The sequence below is a fragment of the Bos indicus x Bos taurus genome, chromosome 25 (assembly GCF_003369695.1).
Source record: "Bos indicus x Bos taurus breed Angus x Brahman F1 hybrid chromosome 25, Bos_hybrid_MaternalHap_v2.0, whole genome shotgun sequence".
In the NCBI taxonomy this organism is placed as follows: Eukaryota; Metazoa; Chordata; class Mammalia; order Artiodactyla; family Bovidae; genus Bos; species Bos indicus x Bos taurus.
In genome coordinates, this window is record NC_040100.1 from 9,929,189 (window position 1) to 9,947,514 (window position 18,326).

The 18,326-nt window shown below is 47.2% G+C and overlaps 1 long non-coding RNA gene across 3 annotated transcripts; it reads left to right on the plus strand.

The window, feature by feature from the left end:
* The first annotated feature begins 108 nt into the window (after positions 1 to 108).
* On the plus strand, positions 109 to 12,532 carry LOC113883783. Of its 3 annotated transcripts, none has more exons than XR_003508739.1 (4): positions 109 to 360; positions 1,195 to 1,266; positions 1,709 to 1,799; positions 12,245 to 12,532. It is a non-coding gene; the product is annotated as an uncharacterized LOC113883783 (long non-coding RNA). The 3 variants fall into 3 exon arrangements; XR_003508741.1 differs by having other exon boundaries at positions 165 to 744; XR_003508740.1 differs by lacking the exon at positions 12,245 to 12,532 and adding an exon at positions 6,484 to 8,095 and having other exon boundaries at positions 165 to 360.
* The last annotated feature ends 5,794 nt before the right edge of the window (positions 12,533 to 18,326 follow it).

The window sequence follows — 18,326 nt, forward strand, 5'->3', positions numbered from 1 at the left end:
CTGGGCATGCGCGCCCGCCGCGGGGCGTGTCGGGACTTGTAGTCCCGTGGCCGGGGCGCCGGCGGCTGGTGATGTCAAGGGGGCGGGCGGCCGTGCTAGGGGCCGGCCCGGTGCTGGGGAAGGCGGCGGGGCTGGGGGTGGCCTGAGGGGCGGGTGGGAAATGCTGGAGCGCGGATCCCCGCGGGCTCACGGGGAGGCGGAGGGCAGAAACGGGGGCCTTTGGAGCCGGCTTGGGCCAGAGTGGAAGCTCTGTCCCTCCGAGCTCGGGACTTGTCGCTTTTGGGTGCAAAGCGAGTGGCCCACAGAACTCCCGCTCTTGAGGAGGCCCGAGTTTGGGAGGGGAGAAATTTGGAGAAACCGGTAATTACAGTGCAGAGAAGCAAAGCAAAATAAATAAAGCGGGGCGGGGGGCGGTGTGTGCTCAGGACGGAGATGGGGCTTCAGGGGAGTTTCCTGGAGGAGGGGACATCCAGGCTGGGTTCTGAAGGATGAACTGGAGCTCGCTGAGGAGGGGCAGGGGCATGCGGGGATGGAGGCGGCCGGCGGCCTTCCAGGCAGAAGGAACAGCGTGTCCAGAGGCACAGAAGCGTGAAAGCCCCCACGGATCCGTGTTTGGCTTTGCTGGAGCGGAAAATGTGAGGGAGAAGAGGCCAGAGATAAGGCAGGCGCAGTCACCAGGAGCCAGGTCGAGAGGGTCATGTGTGCAGAACTAATGAGGTGGCCGTTTATCCTGCGGGACAGAGGGTGAGGGGGCTGCGAATGAGGGAAAAGTCTGAAATACACCCCCAAGGGCTTCCCACCCCAGGGCCGGCATGTCCGCGACTAATGTCCTGCCACGGCTCCCCCTTAATGGCTTATTGGAATTTTGAAATTTTCTAGGTTAAAGTTACTGGTGCTTTGCTCTTGGGCAGAGTATTTTGGGGGCATGATGGATTAGGTTTACCTGCTGGGGCTGTCTGGGAACTTTCTTTTTGGGGAAGATTCTGACCATCCCCTACCTCCATTCCTCAACCCACCTCTCTGAGGTGGGGGGACAGATGGGCTACCTTGTTTCCACAAAGGGGCTCGAAGCCTGCAATCTGGTGGCTCTTAAAGCATCTTGACCCCATTCCCACTTTACTTTCACTCAAGAATTTATCTGCATCTAATGAAGAATATTCTTTTTTGTTTTGGTTGTCTGTCTCCCTCTTCTAGAATCTCAGCTCTGTGAAGGCAGTGGGTTTTGTCCTCTTGCTGTATTCCCAGTGCCTGAAATGTGGCTGGCAGGTGAGAGACATGTATTCAATATTCATGGGATGTATAAATGTATACAGCTCTTCCTTTAGCACGGAGAGACTTAGAAGGCCCAAACAGAAATGCATTCAGGGGCCAGGCAAGTGTGAAGGTGAATAAAGCAGTTGGCTATCAGACAGTTGGGAAATGGTACAGCGGAAGGGAGGCTTGACTGAAGGCCTAAAATTCTTAAAACAAATGAAAGCAACCCAAGAGGTGAAACCAAACAAAGGCGGGATTTGGTCAGTTTTCAGACTTCTGCTCTGGATGGCCTTGGTCAGTGTTTTTTAATCTGTAATTTATGATCCATGAGTGGGTGGTGAAATCAATTTAGCAGGGCATGACTAGTATTCGAAAAGAAAATTGAATAGAAAATGAGACAAAACTTTGCACATAGAACAGGTGGTCTATTACTGTGATCTTTCCTATGTTTCAGGAAACTGTCATCTTGGCCACATGTGTACATGTGTGCACGCTGGCCTAGATGTGCATCTGTGAGCATACATGCACTGGATCTTGATGCAAAGGTATTTCTCTGTGACTTGGGTCAAAAACCATTTGAAAACCCTGGGCTTTCTAGTGAATTAAGCCAGGCTGTAGTGAAGTTTGAAAATTTAGAGCATACTGGTTGGATTTACAGAATTGCTTTCACTGAGCTGTATTTGGTGCTTAAGTTTTGGGACACTGACACCTGAAATGATTGTTGGGAATTTGAGGAAACTGACCAAATGGCAACCCACTCCAGTGTTCTTGCCTGGAGAATCCTAGGGACGGGGGAGCCTGATGGGCTGCCGTCTATGGGGTCGCACAGAGTCGGACACGACTGAAGCGACTTAGCAGCAGCAGCACACCTCTAGGTTGTCACATCGAGAGGATGGTTTCAGGCTGGGGCTAGGGTGAGACATTCACTCTCAAGGTCATTCCTGTCTTGGCTCTGCACATGCTTGTGGAATTCACTTCTCTCTTGCTCCTTTAGCTTTGCACCCTTCTGGTTCTTTCTTGGTTCTCCTGGTTTTTCCCTCTTTGGTTTCTTTCCCGCCCAATCCTAAAATATGTGGAGGCCCACCTGGTGTTCCTTCCTGTAGTGTGTTTTTACAGCGCTGGCTGCCAGTGACATCTTGTCTCGTGGCTTACCACATTGATTTTGGCCTTGTGACTTTCTTTGGCCAATAAGGTCTTAGCTTGGTAGTACACGCACTTGGTAACTCCTGTGCATTGACGCTTGCCCTCTGGGTTGCTCCCCTGAGTCCATGACGCTGTGAAGAAGCCTAAGTGCAAGTTCACATGGAAAGAGAGGCCAGGTGTTCCAGCTGTCGCCGCTGAGCCCCATCCTCTGCTGACAGCTGGCATCAACCAGACACGTCAGTGAGCTGATCTGGGACCTTCTAGCTCACTATCCAGACACATGCAGCCACATGAGTGAGCCAGGTGAAGCCATAAGAGGAACTACCCAACCAATCTATGGAGCAGTAATAAATACAGCTGACCCTTGAACAGCTGGGTTTAAACTGCTCAGGTCCGTTTATACATTGTTTTTTTCAGTAATGAATAATGCAGTGCCTTACGATCCATGGTGGTTTGAATCTGTGGATATGGAGCCATGGATACTGAGGAACCACATATATGGTGGGTCATTTATAAGTAGAAAGTTCCCTAAGAATCTGCCTTGCAGGAGATGTGGGTTCAATCCCTGGTTGGGGAACTGTTAGTAAGATCCCACATGCTGTGGAGCGACTAAGCCTGCACACTGCATCTACTGAGCCCAGGGGCCTCAAGGAAAGATACTTCATTGTGCCACTAGACCTGATGCAGTCAAATAAATAAAAATAAATATTAAAAAAAATTATAAGCAGATTTTCAACTGATGGAGGATCAGCATTCCTAATCCCCACCTTGTTCAAGGGTCCACTGTAGTTATTTTTAGCCACTAATATTTGGAATGGTTTATTGTGCAGAAATAAATAGCTGATATTTTCCCTCACCCCTTATCTTCTTTCACTCTGTGGGTGGACTCAGCCTCTGACGTCTGATATGTTCAGTTCAGTTCAGTTCAGTTGCTCAGTCGTGTCCGACTCTGCGACCCCAGGGAGGCACGCCAGGCCTCCCTGTCCATCACCAACTCCCGGAGTTCACTTAAACTCACGTCCATTGAGTCGGTGATGCCATCCAGCCATCTCATCCTCTGTCCTCCCCTTCTCCTCCTGCCCCCAGTCCCTCCCAGCATCACAGTCTTTTCCAATGAGTCAACTCTTCGCATGAGGTGGCCAAAGTACTGGAGTTTCAGCTTTAGCATCATTCCTTCCAAAGAAATCCCAGGGCTGATCTCCTTCAGAATGGACTGGTGGGATCTCCTTGCAGCCCAAGGGACTGTCAAGAGTCTTCTCCAACACCACAGTTCAAAAGCATCAGTTCTTCGGTGCTCAGCCTTCTTCACCGTCCAACTTTCACATCCATACATGACCACAGGAAAAACCATAGCCTTGACTAGACGAACCTTTGTTGGCAAAGTAATGCCTCTGCTTTTGAATATGCTATCTAGGTTGTTCATAACTTTCCTTCCAAGGAGTAAGCGTCTTTTAATTTCATGGCTGCAGTCACCATCTGCAGTGATTTTGGAGCCGCCAAAATAAAGTCTGCCACTGTTTCTACTGTTTCCCCATCTATTTCCCATGAAGTGATGGGACCGGATGCCATAATCTTTGTTTTCTGAATGTTGAGCTTTAAGCCAACTTTTTCACTCTCCTCTTTCACCTTCATCAAGAGGCTTTTTAGATCCTCTTCACTTTCTGCCATAAGGGTGGTGTCATCTGCATATCTGAGGTTATTGATATTTCTCCCGGCAGTCCTGATTCCAGCTTGTGCTTCTTCCAGTCCAGCGTTTCTCATGATGTACTCTGCATATAAGTTAAATAAGCAAGGTGACAATATACAGCCTTGACGTACTCCTTTTCCTATTTGAAACCAGTCTGTTGTTCCATGTCCAGTTCTAAATGTTACTTCCTGACCTGCATACAGATTTCTCAAGAGGCAGATCATGTGGTCTGGTATTCCCATCTCTTTCAGAATTTTCCACAGTTTATTGTGATCCACACAGTCAAAGGCTTTGGCATAGTCAATAAAGCAGAAATAGATGTTTTTCTGGAACTCTCTTGCTTTTTCCATGATCCAGTGGATGTTGGCAATTTGATCTCTGGTTCCTCTGCCTTTTCTAAAAGCAGCTTGAACATCAGGAAGTTCACGGTTCACATATTGCTGAAGCCTGGCTTGGAGAATTTTGAGCATTACTTTACTAGCGTGGAGATGAGTGCAATTGTGTAGTAGTTTGAGCATTCTTTGGCATTGCCTTTCTTTGGGATTGGAATGAAAACTGACCTTTTCCAGTCCTGTGGCCACTGCTGAGTTTTCCAGATTTGCTGGCATATCGAGTGCAGTACTTTCACAGCATCATCTTTCAGGATTTGAAATGGCTCCACTGGAATTCCATCACCTCCACTAGCTTTGTTCATAGTGATGCTTTCTAAGGCCCACTTGACTTCACATTCCAGGATGTCTGGCTCTAGGTCAGTGATCACACCATCGTGATTATCTGGGTCGTGAAGATCTTTTTTGTATAGTTCTTCTGTGTATTCTTGTCACCTCTTCTTAATGTCTTCTGCTTCTGTTAGGTCCATACCATTTCTGTCCTTTATCGAGCCCATCTTTGCATGAAATGTTCCTTTGGTATCTCTGATTTTCTTGAAGAGATCTCTAGTCTTTCCCATTCTGTTGTTTCCCCTATTTCTTTGCATTGATCGCTGAGGAAGGCTTTCTTATCTCTTCTTGCTATTCTTTAGAACTCTGCATTCAGATGTTTATATCTTTCCTTTTCTCCTTTGCTTTTCGCTTCTCTTCTTTTCACAGCTATTTGTAAGGCCTCCCCAGACAGCCATTTTGCTTTTTTGCATTTCTTTTCCATGGAGATGGTCTTGATCCCTGTCTCCTGTACAATGTCATGAATCTCATTCCATAGTTCATCATGCACTCTATCTTATCAGATCTAGACCCTTAAATGTATTTCTCACTTCCACTGTATAATCATAAGGGATTTGATTTAGGTCATACCTGAATGGTCTAGTGGTTTTCCCTACTTTCTTCAATTTAAGTCTGATATGTTGAGAGCCCCTAAATTGACAGTTCTAACCCAGAACATGTTCCTGAAGCCCCCATTCACATATCTAACTTTCTGATGGTTGGGGATGTGTGTGTATGAGTGCTCAGACATGTCTGACTCTTGTGACCCCCTGGTCTGTAGCCCACTAGGCTCCTCTGTCCATGGGATTTCCCAGGCAAGAATACTGGAATGGGTTGCCATTTCCTTCTCCAGGGGATCCTCCCAAGCCAGAGATTGACCCTAAGTTTCTTGTGTCTCCTGCACTGGCAAGCGGGTTCTTTACCACCGTGCCACCAGGGAAGCCTGGTGGTTGGTTACGTGCACCTAAATGGTCACAGGCTTGGGCAGCTCACCCTCTTCATGCCTTCCCTCATCCTCTAACCCAGGTACCTCCAACCTCTGGGTCTAATGTCTTACGATCTGAGGTAGAGCTGATGTAATAAATAATAGAAATAAAGTGCAAAGTAAGTATAATGTGCTTGAATCATCCCAAAACCACCAACCCCGCCACCGCGCCCTAGTCCATGGAAAAATTGTCTTCCATGAAACCAGTCCCTGGTGCCAAAAAGGTTGGGGACCGCTGATCTAACCCATCCCAGACCTTCTCCTCTTCCTCCTGTAATCTCTGTCTCGGCTGATGACATTGTTGCCAATCCCTGGGGTTACCAGCCTGATCTGGCAGGTTGTGTTTTCCAAGATGGTCACAAGATCTTTTATTCTGCATGCTCTCCTGGCAACATGACATTGATCATCGTCTCATTAGGCAGTGGGTCAGTGTTCCCTTGTCTTGAATCTGTGGCTTCTAAAACTGGGTCATACCTGGTCATTCTGTGTGCACCTGGTCCCCTTGGGACACTCCTCTCTGAAGCCATATGCCATGCTGTGAAGACGCACAGGCTCCGTGGGCGGATCGCAGGTGGAAATTTGTACTGGTTTGTTAGGTCTGCAGAATGCAGACTGGGGGCCTTAAACAACAGAAGTGTGTTGTTTCACCATTCTGGGCTCTGGAAGCTCAAGACCCAGGGTACGTTTCTTCTGAAGCTTTTCTCCTTGGTTTGTAGATGGCCACCTTCTCCCCAGTGTCCTCGTGTGGTTTTCCTTCCAGTCTCCTGCTCTTATGAGGACACTGATGATATTGACTAGAGCCCACCCTAATGACCTTGTTTTAACTTAATTACCTCTTTAAAGACCCTTTCTCCGAATACAGTCATGTTCTAAAGTAGTTGGGGTTGACTTCCACATATGAATTGTGAGGCATGGTGGACACGCTTCGGCCCATAGCAGTGTTCCAACTTCCCCAATGGCTCAGCGAGTAAAGAATCCACCGGCAATGCAGGAGACGCAGGAGACACGGGTTTGACCCCCGTGTTGGAAGATCTCCTGGAGGAGGGGATGGCAACCCACTTCAGTGTTCTCACGTGAAAAATCCCACGGACAGAGGAGCGTGGTGGGCTACCGTCCACAGAGTTGCAAAGAGTCAGACACAGCTGAGCGACCAAGCACAACACAGTGTTCCAGCCAACAGCCCCAGTGGGAGACAGAAACCTCAGGGCAGATCTGACAGCCCCCAGACCTGGGGAGGAAGGCTTCACTGGAGACAAATGAGAGACGCTGAGCAAGAACCACTTAGCTGAGCCTGATCCCCGTCTCGGACCACGAAAGGCAATAATTAGATAATTATAGTTGTTCTAAACCACTATATTTAATAGCAGTAGATTATTGGAATATTCTAGAATCAGTCTGGTTGCTGGTGGTGATGGTGGATGGGGGAGGAGCTGACCAGGGAATTATCCTGGATTGGTCCCTCTTGCTTCCCCATGGCGCCCCCCCCCCCCGGCCCCCACCATCTAAAACAGGTCTTGATTTTATTTACTGCACACCTCTGTGATCCAGCTGTCTCTTCACCTTGACCATCATGTTCCCATGTCCTAGATTGTTCCAATGGCTTCCTAATGTCCATCGTATCCTCCTTGTGTTGCCTAATAGATGTTCTATGATGTGGGCCTCCCACCTGTAAGTCTTTTAGGGACCATGGCTCTCCTGAGAAAACTGAGCTCTGATCCTCCATAGTTGGTCTTATGGGAAGGGAAAGAGGCTTTCTGTCTCATAGACCCATCCTCTCCAGTATGGTAGACATTGGCCGTACATGGCTATTGAATACTTGAAACTGGAGCTAGTGCCATGAGACATGGCAGCTTTAATTCTACTTCATTTTAATTAATTTAAAGTTTAAAAATGATTTAGTTATTGGAAAACATTCACGTATGTTTGGAAGAGGCTGCCCAGCTGTTCTGGTTTTCCTGAAACTGGGCTTTCAGGTTGTGGAACTCTGAGTTTTAAAACCAGGACTTGTGGACTTCCCTGGCAGTCCAGTGGTTAAGACTCTGATCTTCCACTGCAGAGGGTACAGGTTCAATTCTTGGTCCGAGAACTAAGATCCCACATGTCATGCAGCATGGCCAAAAGAAAAACAGAAAACCAGGACTTGAGTAAGCAAGGATGAATTGGTGATACTGCTTTGAAACAGCTTGGTTATGGACATCTGTGAAATCCAAATACAGCTTGAGTATCGTGGATGAGAATTTAGCAGCTGGATGGAGATGTGCCATAAATGTCAAATGTACCCTAGCTTTCAAAGACTTGGTATAGAAAAAATAAATCTCCTTAATAATTTCTTATATTGATTACACATTGAAATGATAATATTTGGGATGTTGGGTTAAATAGAATATATATTAAAATTCCATCTGTTTCTTCTTCACTTTTTAAAAGTCACATATGGCTTGCATTATATTTTTATCTAGCCCTGCCCTTGAGTAGTGGCTCTCAAACTGTGGTTGGTGTCAGAATCACTGGGGCACTTGGTAAAGATACCCAGGCCCAGGCCATGCCCTGCCTAGGAAGCCTGGGCCCCTGTCCTTTGTCAGCTTTCCTGGTCCCAGTCTCCCTGCTGTGGTGGGATGTGGTGTGGGAATATAGATGCCAGCAACCCCTTTTTTCTTAAGACTGGGGTTTCTCTGGCCCAAAGAAAACAATGCCCCAGGACAGGCAGGAATTCTCACTCTGCCTGGCTAAGGCCTAGCATGGTCTTTACCAGCACGAGCTGCTCAGATGGCATAGAAATAGAAAAAGAAGAGAGGGAGGGGAGGGCCAGGAGAACTAAGGGGGCATCTTTTTCTGGGGCTTTGGTTCTTTCTGGATCCTTCCCTAGTCCCCAGGTGAGCGGACCTTGAATCTCCTTCCCTGGGTTTGGCAAACAATACCAAGGACCATGGGGAGTCATTGAAGGTTCTTGAGCAGGGGAGGAGCCTGATGAAATGGATATCTTTCCGAGGGAGCCCAGGCCTCCACCACCTCCTTTTTCCGCACTTCACCACAAAGCTGCAGGAAGAAGAGACTTCTCTGATTCCTTGCTGGAGAGTCCCTTCCCACATGCTCGCCTTCACCCCCACGGAAAAGGATTGTGTGCTTAGCTGCTCAGTTATTTCCGACTCTTTGCGATCCCATGGACTGTAGCCCACCAGGCTTCTCTGTCCATGGAGATTCTCCAGGCAAGAATACTGGAGTAGGTTGTCACAACCTCCTCCAGGGGATCTTCCTAACCCAGGGATTAAACCCAGGTCTCACATTGAGGTGGATTCTTTACCGGCTGAGCCACCAGGGAAGAGAAAGGATTATTGGTCCCGAGTGCGGTGGACTGAGTTCATATGTGAACTGTCACAGCTTAGTCCCCATCAGCCATTATCCTCATCTCAGGCACAGGCTCTTCTTCCTTCATGCTCCCAGGCCTGCCCAGCCTTGCCAGGATCCCCCAGAGACCAGGTGCCGGCCTCTCTGCTGCAAATCCACACTTAGACACAGACGCCAGGCATCACTTGGCCCCACAGAGGGAGAGAGTGTGGGGTGTGGGAAACCAGCCAGCCAACCATCACTGCATCCTTGAGAACCAGGCCTGGTCTGAGTTTGGCCTCTATCACATTCCGTGCTGTGCAGATTGCATCTTTCTCTGCTTTGGTTTCCTCATCTATAAAATGGGCACGATGGTGCCTTTCTCACAGAGCATGCTCATGCAGGGATGAAAGGAAAGAACATCCTTTGGGAAAACATCCAGCACTGCTCCTGGCACTTGGTAGATACTCATTCATCAAATATTTGTTGAATGAATGAATGAGTGTGTGGATGGGCATATTGGCACTCTGGCCTCAGAGTGCAGCCAAGGGCAGCTCCCCTCTGTAGTTTCCAATCTACTCCCTCCTGGCTGTGGCTCCCCTCAGTGATGGAGGAAAGGAGGGAAATGGACGTGTCTAGGGCTTCCCCTCGGTGCGTGTGTGTGCTCGCTGAAGCTGATTCCCAGAACAGGTAGGGATTCACATGCTCGTTTTGCAGATGGGGAGACTGAGGCTAGGGGAAGGTCAGGAGGAGCCGACTGTGGACACAGCTTTTCTTGGATCTCCCGTGGGCCTGCACCAGGGCTGAGCGCATCATGCTGCTTAAGGAATGCCGATTGTTTGAGTCGGTGACTGAACCTTGGGCTCCGAAGTGACAGGAGAAGCCATATCCTCTTTACTGTGGCAAGGAGTCTTTCTCTCACGCGCTGTCTTGTATTATTTCCTTCCATACCCTCTTCCTGCCTCCTCTCCTTCTCCTTCTCAGCCTGTGCTCTTTCAGCAACCCCCCCCTCCTTTTCTTTCTTCCTTCCCTCCTCCTTTCTTTCCTTCCTACCTTCTTTCTTCTCTGTCTTTCTTTCATGTAACCTGTGACTGAGGACGAGACTGCATAGCCTCTAAGAACCCAGAGATTGACATGGTGGAAGATAGAGGCTGAGGGGCCTCCAAACCCCTACCATTCACACCCTGGTGCCTCATTTTCCTCAACTGTAACCTGGGTTGTTTTAAGGAGGTGGGATGGTATGTGTAAGTGCCAAGTACAGGCCTGACCAATGGAGAGCCTGAGGGATGTGACTTGCTGATGTGGTTGTTTCAGCTGTGCTTAAGGCTGGCCTTACTGCAGCTCTTTGATATCCTGGGAACTGATTTGAAAAGCATCAGGGCCTGAGATTCTGAAGGTTTGACTTGGGGTAGACTGTGCATCAGTTTTACGATCCCTAAAATGCAAGTGTCTGGATGGCTGCTTCCCAGGAAGGTGGTGAGCTATTGGTCATTAAGTCATTGGTATGGGAGAGCCATAGCTGAGTCCTGTGGAACTAAGGAACTCTGGGATGATGTGTGGGCTTCCGCGGGGTGGTGTTCCTTCAAGGCTTGTGGAATGACTCAGGATGCACATGTGGTGACTGACCAGTGGGGGTGGCCTGGGGGTCCTGGGTGACCTCTGATCCAGAGCAGTTCCAGAATTCCTTCTAGCAGGTGACAGGAGAGGGAGCTGTACCTGGGGCGTCTTTTTGCACATCGCAAAGGCGATTTGCTCTCTTGGGAGGGAATCTGATTTCTAACATCCTTTGTGAAGATGCAGAAACATCTGCAGTGGACACTGCTGGGATTGCTCATGAGATATTAGTCTCGTCTCAGTGAAGAGAGTAATTTATCAGAGGCCATTCCTTCCAGCGATGAAGAACCTTTCAGAACTTGATTGCACTTAATGCATCAGCCTTTCCAAAGTGTTTTATTCCACCCTCAAATGAGATAATGAAGCCCTGTAATTTACTGTTCAACTCCCGCACAGAGTGAGTGGGTCAGGCCCGAGGAGACAGAAAGCTGGACCCCGGCTCAAGAGGCCAAGTACACCCAGGGTGTTGTCAGCCTGGAACTGCCCGTCTCCTGGCGGGAGCTGGCATGGAGTCCCAGGCAGCCCGGAGTAAATCCCAGTCTGCTGGCTTCCTTCCTCTGCATCCCCAAGCAAGTCACTTACTCTCTTGAAGCCTCGGTTTCGTCTTCTGTAAACTTAGGATGGGTGAGGACACTGGCGTGGCAGGGTTGTGGAAAGGATTAGGGATGATGTGGCTAAGGGGGCAGTGCCTGTCACTAGATAGATCCTCAATACATAGCAATTGTCACAGGGTAGTGAGACTGAGCTCTGAGACCTCAGAGGAAGTTGTTCTTGCTCCTGGTCATGGGGGACATTCACATCCATGGCTCTGCCCTGGAGTTACCGTCAGCACCCAGTAAATCAGCCTTCAAGGTCTTCACCTCCTGCTTCTCTGCCCACCTCATCCTGACCATTTCAATTGGAGCTAGCCCACTCAGACAGTAGATGATGGATGGAGCTAGCCCACTCAGATAGTAGATGATGGACGAATGGCTGTAAAAATCCAGCCATGGGCAGCATCGGAGCCCAAGCTGGACCTTGCCCAAGCCTCCTTCAACCTCCCATTTGGACCTGGGAGCTTCTCGACCTCCCCTCCCCTGGCTCACACCCCCTATTGGACAAGAGTATTCTGACATATGTGATGGTGCAAGCTCTGGGTAAATTGAAGGGGCCTCATTAGATTTGTGTTGATTATAATACTCTCCCCTGAAAGCAATAAAGTTGCTTTCTCTAACAATATCAGTATGGGCTTCCTGGGTGTCTCAGTGGTAGCAAATCCGTCTGCCAATATAGGAGATGCAGGGAAGATCCCCTGGATGAGGGCATGGCAATGCACTCCAGTGTTCTTGCCTGATAAGTCCCATGGACAGAGGAAACTGTCAGGCTACAGTCCGTGGGGTTGCAGAGAATTGGACCCAACTGAGCATGTGTGTGTTGCATGTGCGTGTACACACACACACACACACACACACACACAAAATATCAGTATATTATGATACTTTTCCAAGGATGGAAGTAAAGCATCTTGAGAAAGGGGTGTGTTTTCTAATTTGCTCACAGGTCAGTACAGATCACTGGCTTACCCTTCCTTCCTCCACTGCCTCAGTGACCTTCCCTGGCCCAACCCCACATCCCCTTATGGCAGGATTCTGGCATTTGTCCTCTGTTCCTGCTCTGGCCTGGAGGGACCAGCCAGGACTTGCACTGTTGGCTTCATCTCAGGCAGATTCCTGACTGGCTCTTGTCGCCTTGGATCCTGACCCCAGAATGACTCCTATCGACGTCTTCTCCTCCCTCAACTAAGACCCAGTGCAGCCAAATAAATAAATAAATCTTTTTAAAAAAGTATTCCTTCGACTTATTTCCTTCCTCTCCTAATGGGACTTCTCTGCCTTTCAAAGTTTCTGCTATTTATTTCCAGGAGCCCCAGTGGGTGTCTCACTGGTGCTCACAAACATTTTTCTGCTACATTTTATTGCCATTCTCCTCCTCCTGTGATTGATTTTCAAGCTGGGATGGTTGCTTTCAATGTTTCTGCTGTCTTCTCCCATCGCTGTGGTCCTCACTCCTCGGAAAGCTGAAGACCTCTCTGGGATGAAGGCTGGCTTGGAACACCCCTTTAAGCTGCCCCCATCACCCTAAGATGACTTTCCTATCCCTTCCAGGCTTGCCGTTTCATGGTCACACAGCTACAAAATATGCTGTTATCTCTTAGTACTGTGCAGACTGTATTCCCCCCAAAATTACCAACGATGACTCCCCATCTTCACATGGTCTTCGTACAATGGGACTCTGACACCCCTTCTTCTTGGATCAGGATGGATTTGTGACTATGGCTGAAAACACAGAGGGTCATAAAGAGTGATGTAGCTTCAGCTAGCTTGCTTGGGATGCTTGCTCATGGGACCTAGCCACTATGCTGTGAGGAAGCCCAAATTGTATCCACCTTCCAGCCAGGTGAATGGTGCTATTTTAAAAAAGTGGATGGTCCAGCCTTAGTCAGCCATCCTAGCCCATGCCACCTGGAGCAGAGATGAGCTGTTGCCACTGAGCCTTGCCCAGACTATGGATTCATAAGTAGAATAAGTGTTGTTTGAAGCCACCAAGTCTGACATGGTTTGTTGCACTGCTGTAGACAACAGACACAGGGTTTCTCCAGTTTCCAGTATTCTCTTTCCCTGGGACTCAGACCTGGAGCCATGGGGCTGAGCCCAGCACCAACCTGAAGGACTGATCTGGCTCTACCCACTCGGGAATTACATTTCCCTTTCCTCAGGTTGAGCCTCTTCCTCGGAAACTCTTGGGTCCTCTCAAAGACTGACCCATGGGGGCAACTGGCCCTCTGGAATTGACTGAAAGTGAAAGTCGCTCAGTCATGTCCAGCTCTTTGCGACCCCATGGACTATACAGTCCATGGAATTATCCAGGCCAGAATACTGGCATGGGTAGCCTTTCCCTTGTCCAGGGGATCTTCCCAACCCAGGGATCAAACCTAGGTCTCCTGCATTGCAGACAGATTCTTTACCAACTGAGCTATCAGGGAACTGGTAGTCCTTAAATCCTGGAGGGCCAGAGTTTAGATTAAAACCAAGACATCTCCTCCACTTCCTTCTTATCCTCCACTCCTAATCACAATCTCAGTTATTTTATGAGGCTCAGAGAAGTTGAATCACTCTCCTCAGGTGGTACAGCTGGGAAATGGGAGACTGAGATTTGGACCCACATCTGTCTGCCTCTCCACTTCCCTGGGGACTGCTTCTCTGTGTTATGTGCAGAGGCTGGTGCTTCACAGGGGCCCCTTGTGTCTCCCTAAGGCCCTAAGCCACTTTATCACCCTCTTTACAGACGACCCTCAAAAAAGATGTATGTTCAGATGGCTAATAAACATATGAAAGGCACTCAACCTCATTTGTAGCTAGGAGATGCAAATAAAAATCCCAAGCTGGCGTTCCAGTGGTTAGGATACTGTGCTTTCACTGCCAGGGGTGTGGGTTCAATCCCTGGTCAGGGAACTAAGATTCTATAAGCCACGTAGCACAGTGAAACAATCCCCCCCGCCCCCGACAAAACAGCAACAACAAAAGCAAACCAAGCATACCCCTACTGTGATAGAATGCAAAAGTGCATCTCTCAGACCACCTCCCACAGATTTGCGGCCCCAGCAGTCCTTGTGGCCAACTTGGGTCATTCCAGCTTTGATGCACCCCCTGGATTCAGTGGAATCAGATTGGGCTTCCCTGGTAGCTCAGAGGTTAAAGCGTCTGCCTGCAGTGCGGGAGACCTGGGTTTGATCCCTAGGTTGAGAAGATCCCCTGGAGAAGGAAATGGCAACCCACTCCAGTATTCTTGCCTGGAGAATCCCATGGACGGAGGAGCCTGGCGGGCTACAGTCCATGGGGTCGCAAAGGGTCGGACACGACTGAGCAACTGAACTGAACTGAACCGAACTGGATTCAGTGGAGGCTCACTTTCTCCCTCTGCTTGCACCTGCTTCCTTCCTGACCACAAGTGTTGATCTCAAGAGCACTTCTTAATAAACATCCTGGGTGCTAAACTCCTCTCTGTTTCCAGGGGAACCTTACCAGTGACAACTACACATCCACTAGAATGGCTGAAATATTTTGAAAAAAAAAAAAAATTGAATCCTGTTTTTCGTGTTTTTGAAACATTACAGACTGGAAACAGACTCATGCATATATGGCCAGTTGATTTTTAACAAAGCTGCAATGGCAATTCAATGGAGAGAGAATAATAATTTCAACAAATGGTGCTGGAACAACTAGACAGCCATATGAGAAAAAGCAAGCAAAAGAAAAAAAAAAAAAAGCCTTGATTACCCATACCTCACAACTTATACAAAAATCAACTCAAAATGGATCAGAGACCTAAAAGCAAAACTTAAAATACTCCCCAGAAGGAAACATAGGAGAAAATCATTGTGACTTCAGGTTAGGCAAAATTTTCCTTAGTTATAGCTTCTTTATCCATGAGCTATAAAAGAAAAATATGGTAAATTAGATTTCATCGAAATTAAAAACATCTGATTTTGAAAAGACATTCTTACGAAAATGAAAAGACAAGCTACAGCCTGGGGGAAAATATTTATAAAACACATGTGATAAAGAACTTGTATCCAGAATATAAAGCATCCTGAAAACTTCATAATAAGCAAACAAAGGACCCAATTAAAAATGGTCCAAAAAATTGAATCAGCCCTGCAGACAAGAAGATACGTGGATGGCAAATGAGCACTGAAAGGATATTGAGCATCATGAGCTACTAGAGAAATGCAAAATGAAAACCAAAATGAGAGGGACTTCCCTGGTGGTCCAGTGGTTAAGAAGCTGCCTTTTCTCTTCTCCGCCATCCTATGTGGGGTTGAATTTGCTCCTCGGCAAGTCCTCTCACGAGACTGTCAGTATCAAGTGATTCCTGGCCAAGAAACAAAGGCAGAATCACCCCATTCCCCAATGGACTCGAATGAAAACTGATAATAAAATCAGGTACAGCTCTAAGAGAAGGCAGACATTGGAGAAGAATCAAGCTGGGTCTATAGGGAGCCTCACATGTGAAGTGGCACATTTATGCTCCGTCAAGGTCACTTGCATCTTAACCGAATCACAGTGCTGAGAGCATCACTACTGTCTGAATAGCTCATGGGAGAAATGGAATGTTTGGCTCATGGTGTTTCCTGACTAGTGGTCCATTTGGCTCAGAAATAAATATGTGAAACCTTTTATTGGAACTGCTATTGTATTATTCTGGTTTGTGATGATGTACTGAACAAATGCCTCTCCTGTCAGGTGGAAAAAAAAAAAAGAATCTGTCTTGCAGTGCAGACGATACAGGTTCGATCCCTGGCTAGGCAACTAAGGTCCCACATGCCTCAGAGCTAAGCCTCTACACCGCAACTACTGAAGGCCATGCAGCACAACTGGAGAATCTGTGCAACACCATGAAAGATCCTGCATGACGCGGTGAAGATCCCGTGTGCCACAACTAAGACCCAGGACAGCCAAATAAATGATAAAAAAAAAAAAAGCAAAATGAGATACCACTAGACATCTGTTACAATGATTTAACAAACAATCTTGACAAGACCAAGTGCTGGTGAAGATGCAGAGCAACTAGAACACGTGCAAAATTGTACAGAATATTTGGAAAATGGTTTGGCAGTTTCTTATAACAGTAAACATGCACTCATCATTGGAGAAGGCGATGGCACCCCACTCCAGTACTCTTGCCTGGAAAATCCCATGGATGGAGGAGCCTGGTAGGCTGCAGTCCATGGGGTCGCTAAGAGTCGGACACGACTGAGCGACTTCACTTTCACTTTTCACTTTTCATGCCTTGGAGAAGGAAATGGCAACCCACTCCAGTGTTCTTGCCTGGAGAATCCCAGGGACGGGGGAGCCTGGTGGGCTGCCGTCTATGGGGTCGCACAGAGTCAGACACGACTGAGGCGACTTAGCAGCAGCAGCATTCATCATGTGATCCAGCAATCCCATTCTGAGTTGTCTACCCAGGAGAAAGAAAAACATGTGTTCCCACAAAAACCAGCTCTCCCATGTTCACAGCAGATTTATTCATAATTTTCCTTTCTTGGAAAAAACCCAGATGCACTGTAATTGGGGAATGGATGAATAAACTGGTACATCCATACAGTGGAATACGATTCAGCAATAACAAACTGTGGAAGCACTCAGTAACATCAATGAACCTCACACACATTATGCTAAGTGGATGAAACCAAAGTCAAAGTGCTTCATACTGTTTGATTACAAATGTTGGGAGTAGGGTAAAGGATTTGGTGCCTACCAAGTATCACCAAGGAATTTTGGAAGGTGACAGAGCTGTTCTACAGTATGATTGTGACAGTGACCACTCCACCGTATGCATTTACCATAACTCGCAGAACTGTACACCAAGAAGAGTAAAATTTACTGTATGCAGATAAACTAGACTGAAGTATTGAACCCAAAAGCCCTTTATGTAAGTAGTATCATACTGCATGTATCCTTCTGCAGCTTGCTTTTTTGGCTTGCCCTCAAATGCTTTATACAAGTTGACACTATGTATGTAATAAGGATACATGTAGCTCTTGTTCATTCATTTTAACTGCTACATGATAACTCTATTAGGCATCCTATCTTAAGTTGTCTCTTTTCTTCTGATGGACATTTCTTTGTGTCTGTTTTTTCTTCCCTCTGTTTTAAATGATGTAACAATAATTAGACTCCTATAAATGTATTCTGGAGCACAGGTGCAGAGATTTCTCTCTTGAATATTTACTGAAAAGAGTAAATTGAATAGGGATAAAGACTATGATGGCACCCCACTCCACTACTCTTGCCTGGAAAATCCCATGGACAGAGGAGCCTGGTGGGCTGCAGTCCATGGGGTCGCTGGGAGTCGGACACAACTGAGTGACTTCACTTTGACTTTTCACTTTCATGCATTGGAGAAGGAAATGGCAACCCACTCCAGTGTTCTTGCCTGGAGAATCCCAGGGATGGGGGAGCCTGGTGGGCTGCCCTCTAATGGGGTCGCACAGAGTCGGACACGACTGAAGCGACTTAGCAGCAGCAGCAGCAGCAAAGACTATGAGCATCTTCACATTGCTCTCCAAGGGCTTGTACCAACTGACTGTACCAACAGTGTATGAGAATTTCATTCCTCTACATCTTCATCAGAAATTGTATTATCAGGCTTTAACTTCTGCTTAGCTGATAAATGTAAAATGATACCTAATTGTTGTCTTATTATGCATTTTCCCTGATTACTAGGGAGGTTGGTTTATATGTTTTTTGGTCAATTTGGTTTTTTTTTTTATGTGAATTGCCTCTTCGTTGACTTTTGTTTTTCCCTACTGTGTTATACATCTTTTTCTTCTTGAAATAGTTTCTTTGTTTTTCCCACTCAACCTCTTCCCGATTGTGATCCCTTACTGGGTAGTAGGTATCTTCTCAGTCTGTGGAATTTTTAAAAAAACAATTTGATAGTATCTTTTGTTGATTAAAATCTGTAAATTTATTAGTCTTTTTTTGTTGTTGTTCATCCTTTTTGTGTCTTTTCTAAGAAATTTTTTTTTACCTCAAGGTCATAAGAGATATTTTCCTGTAAACTTTAAAAAGTTTTGCTT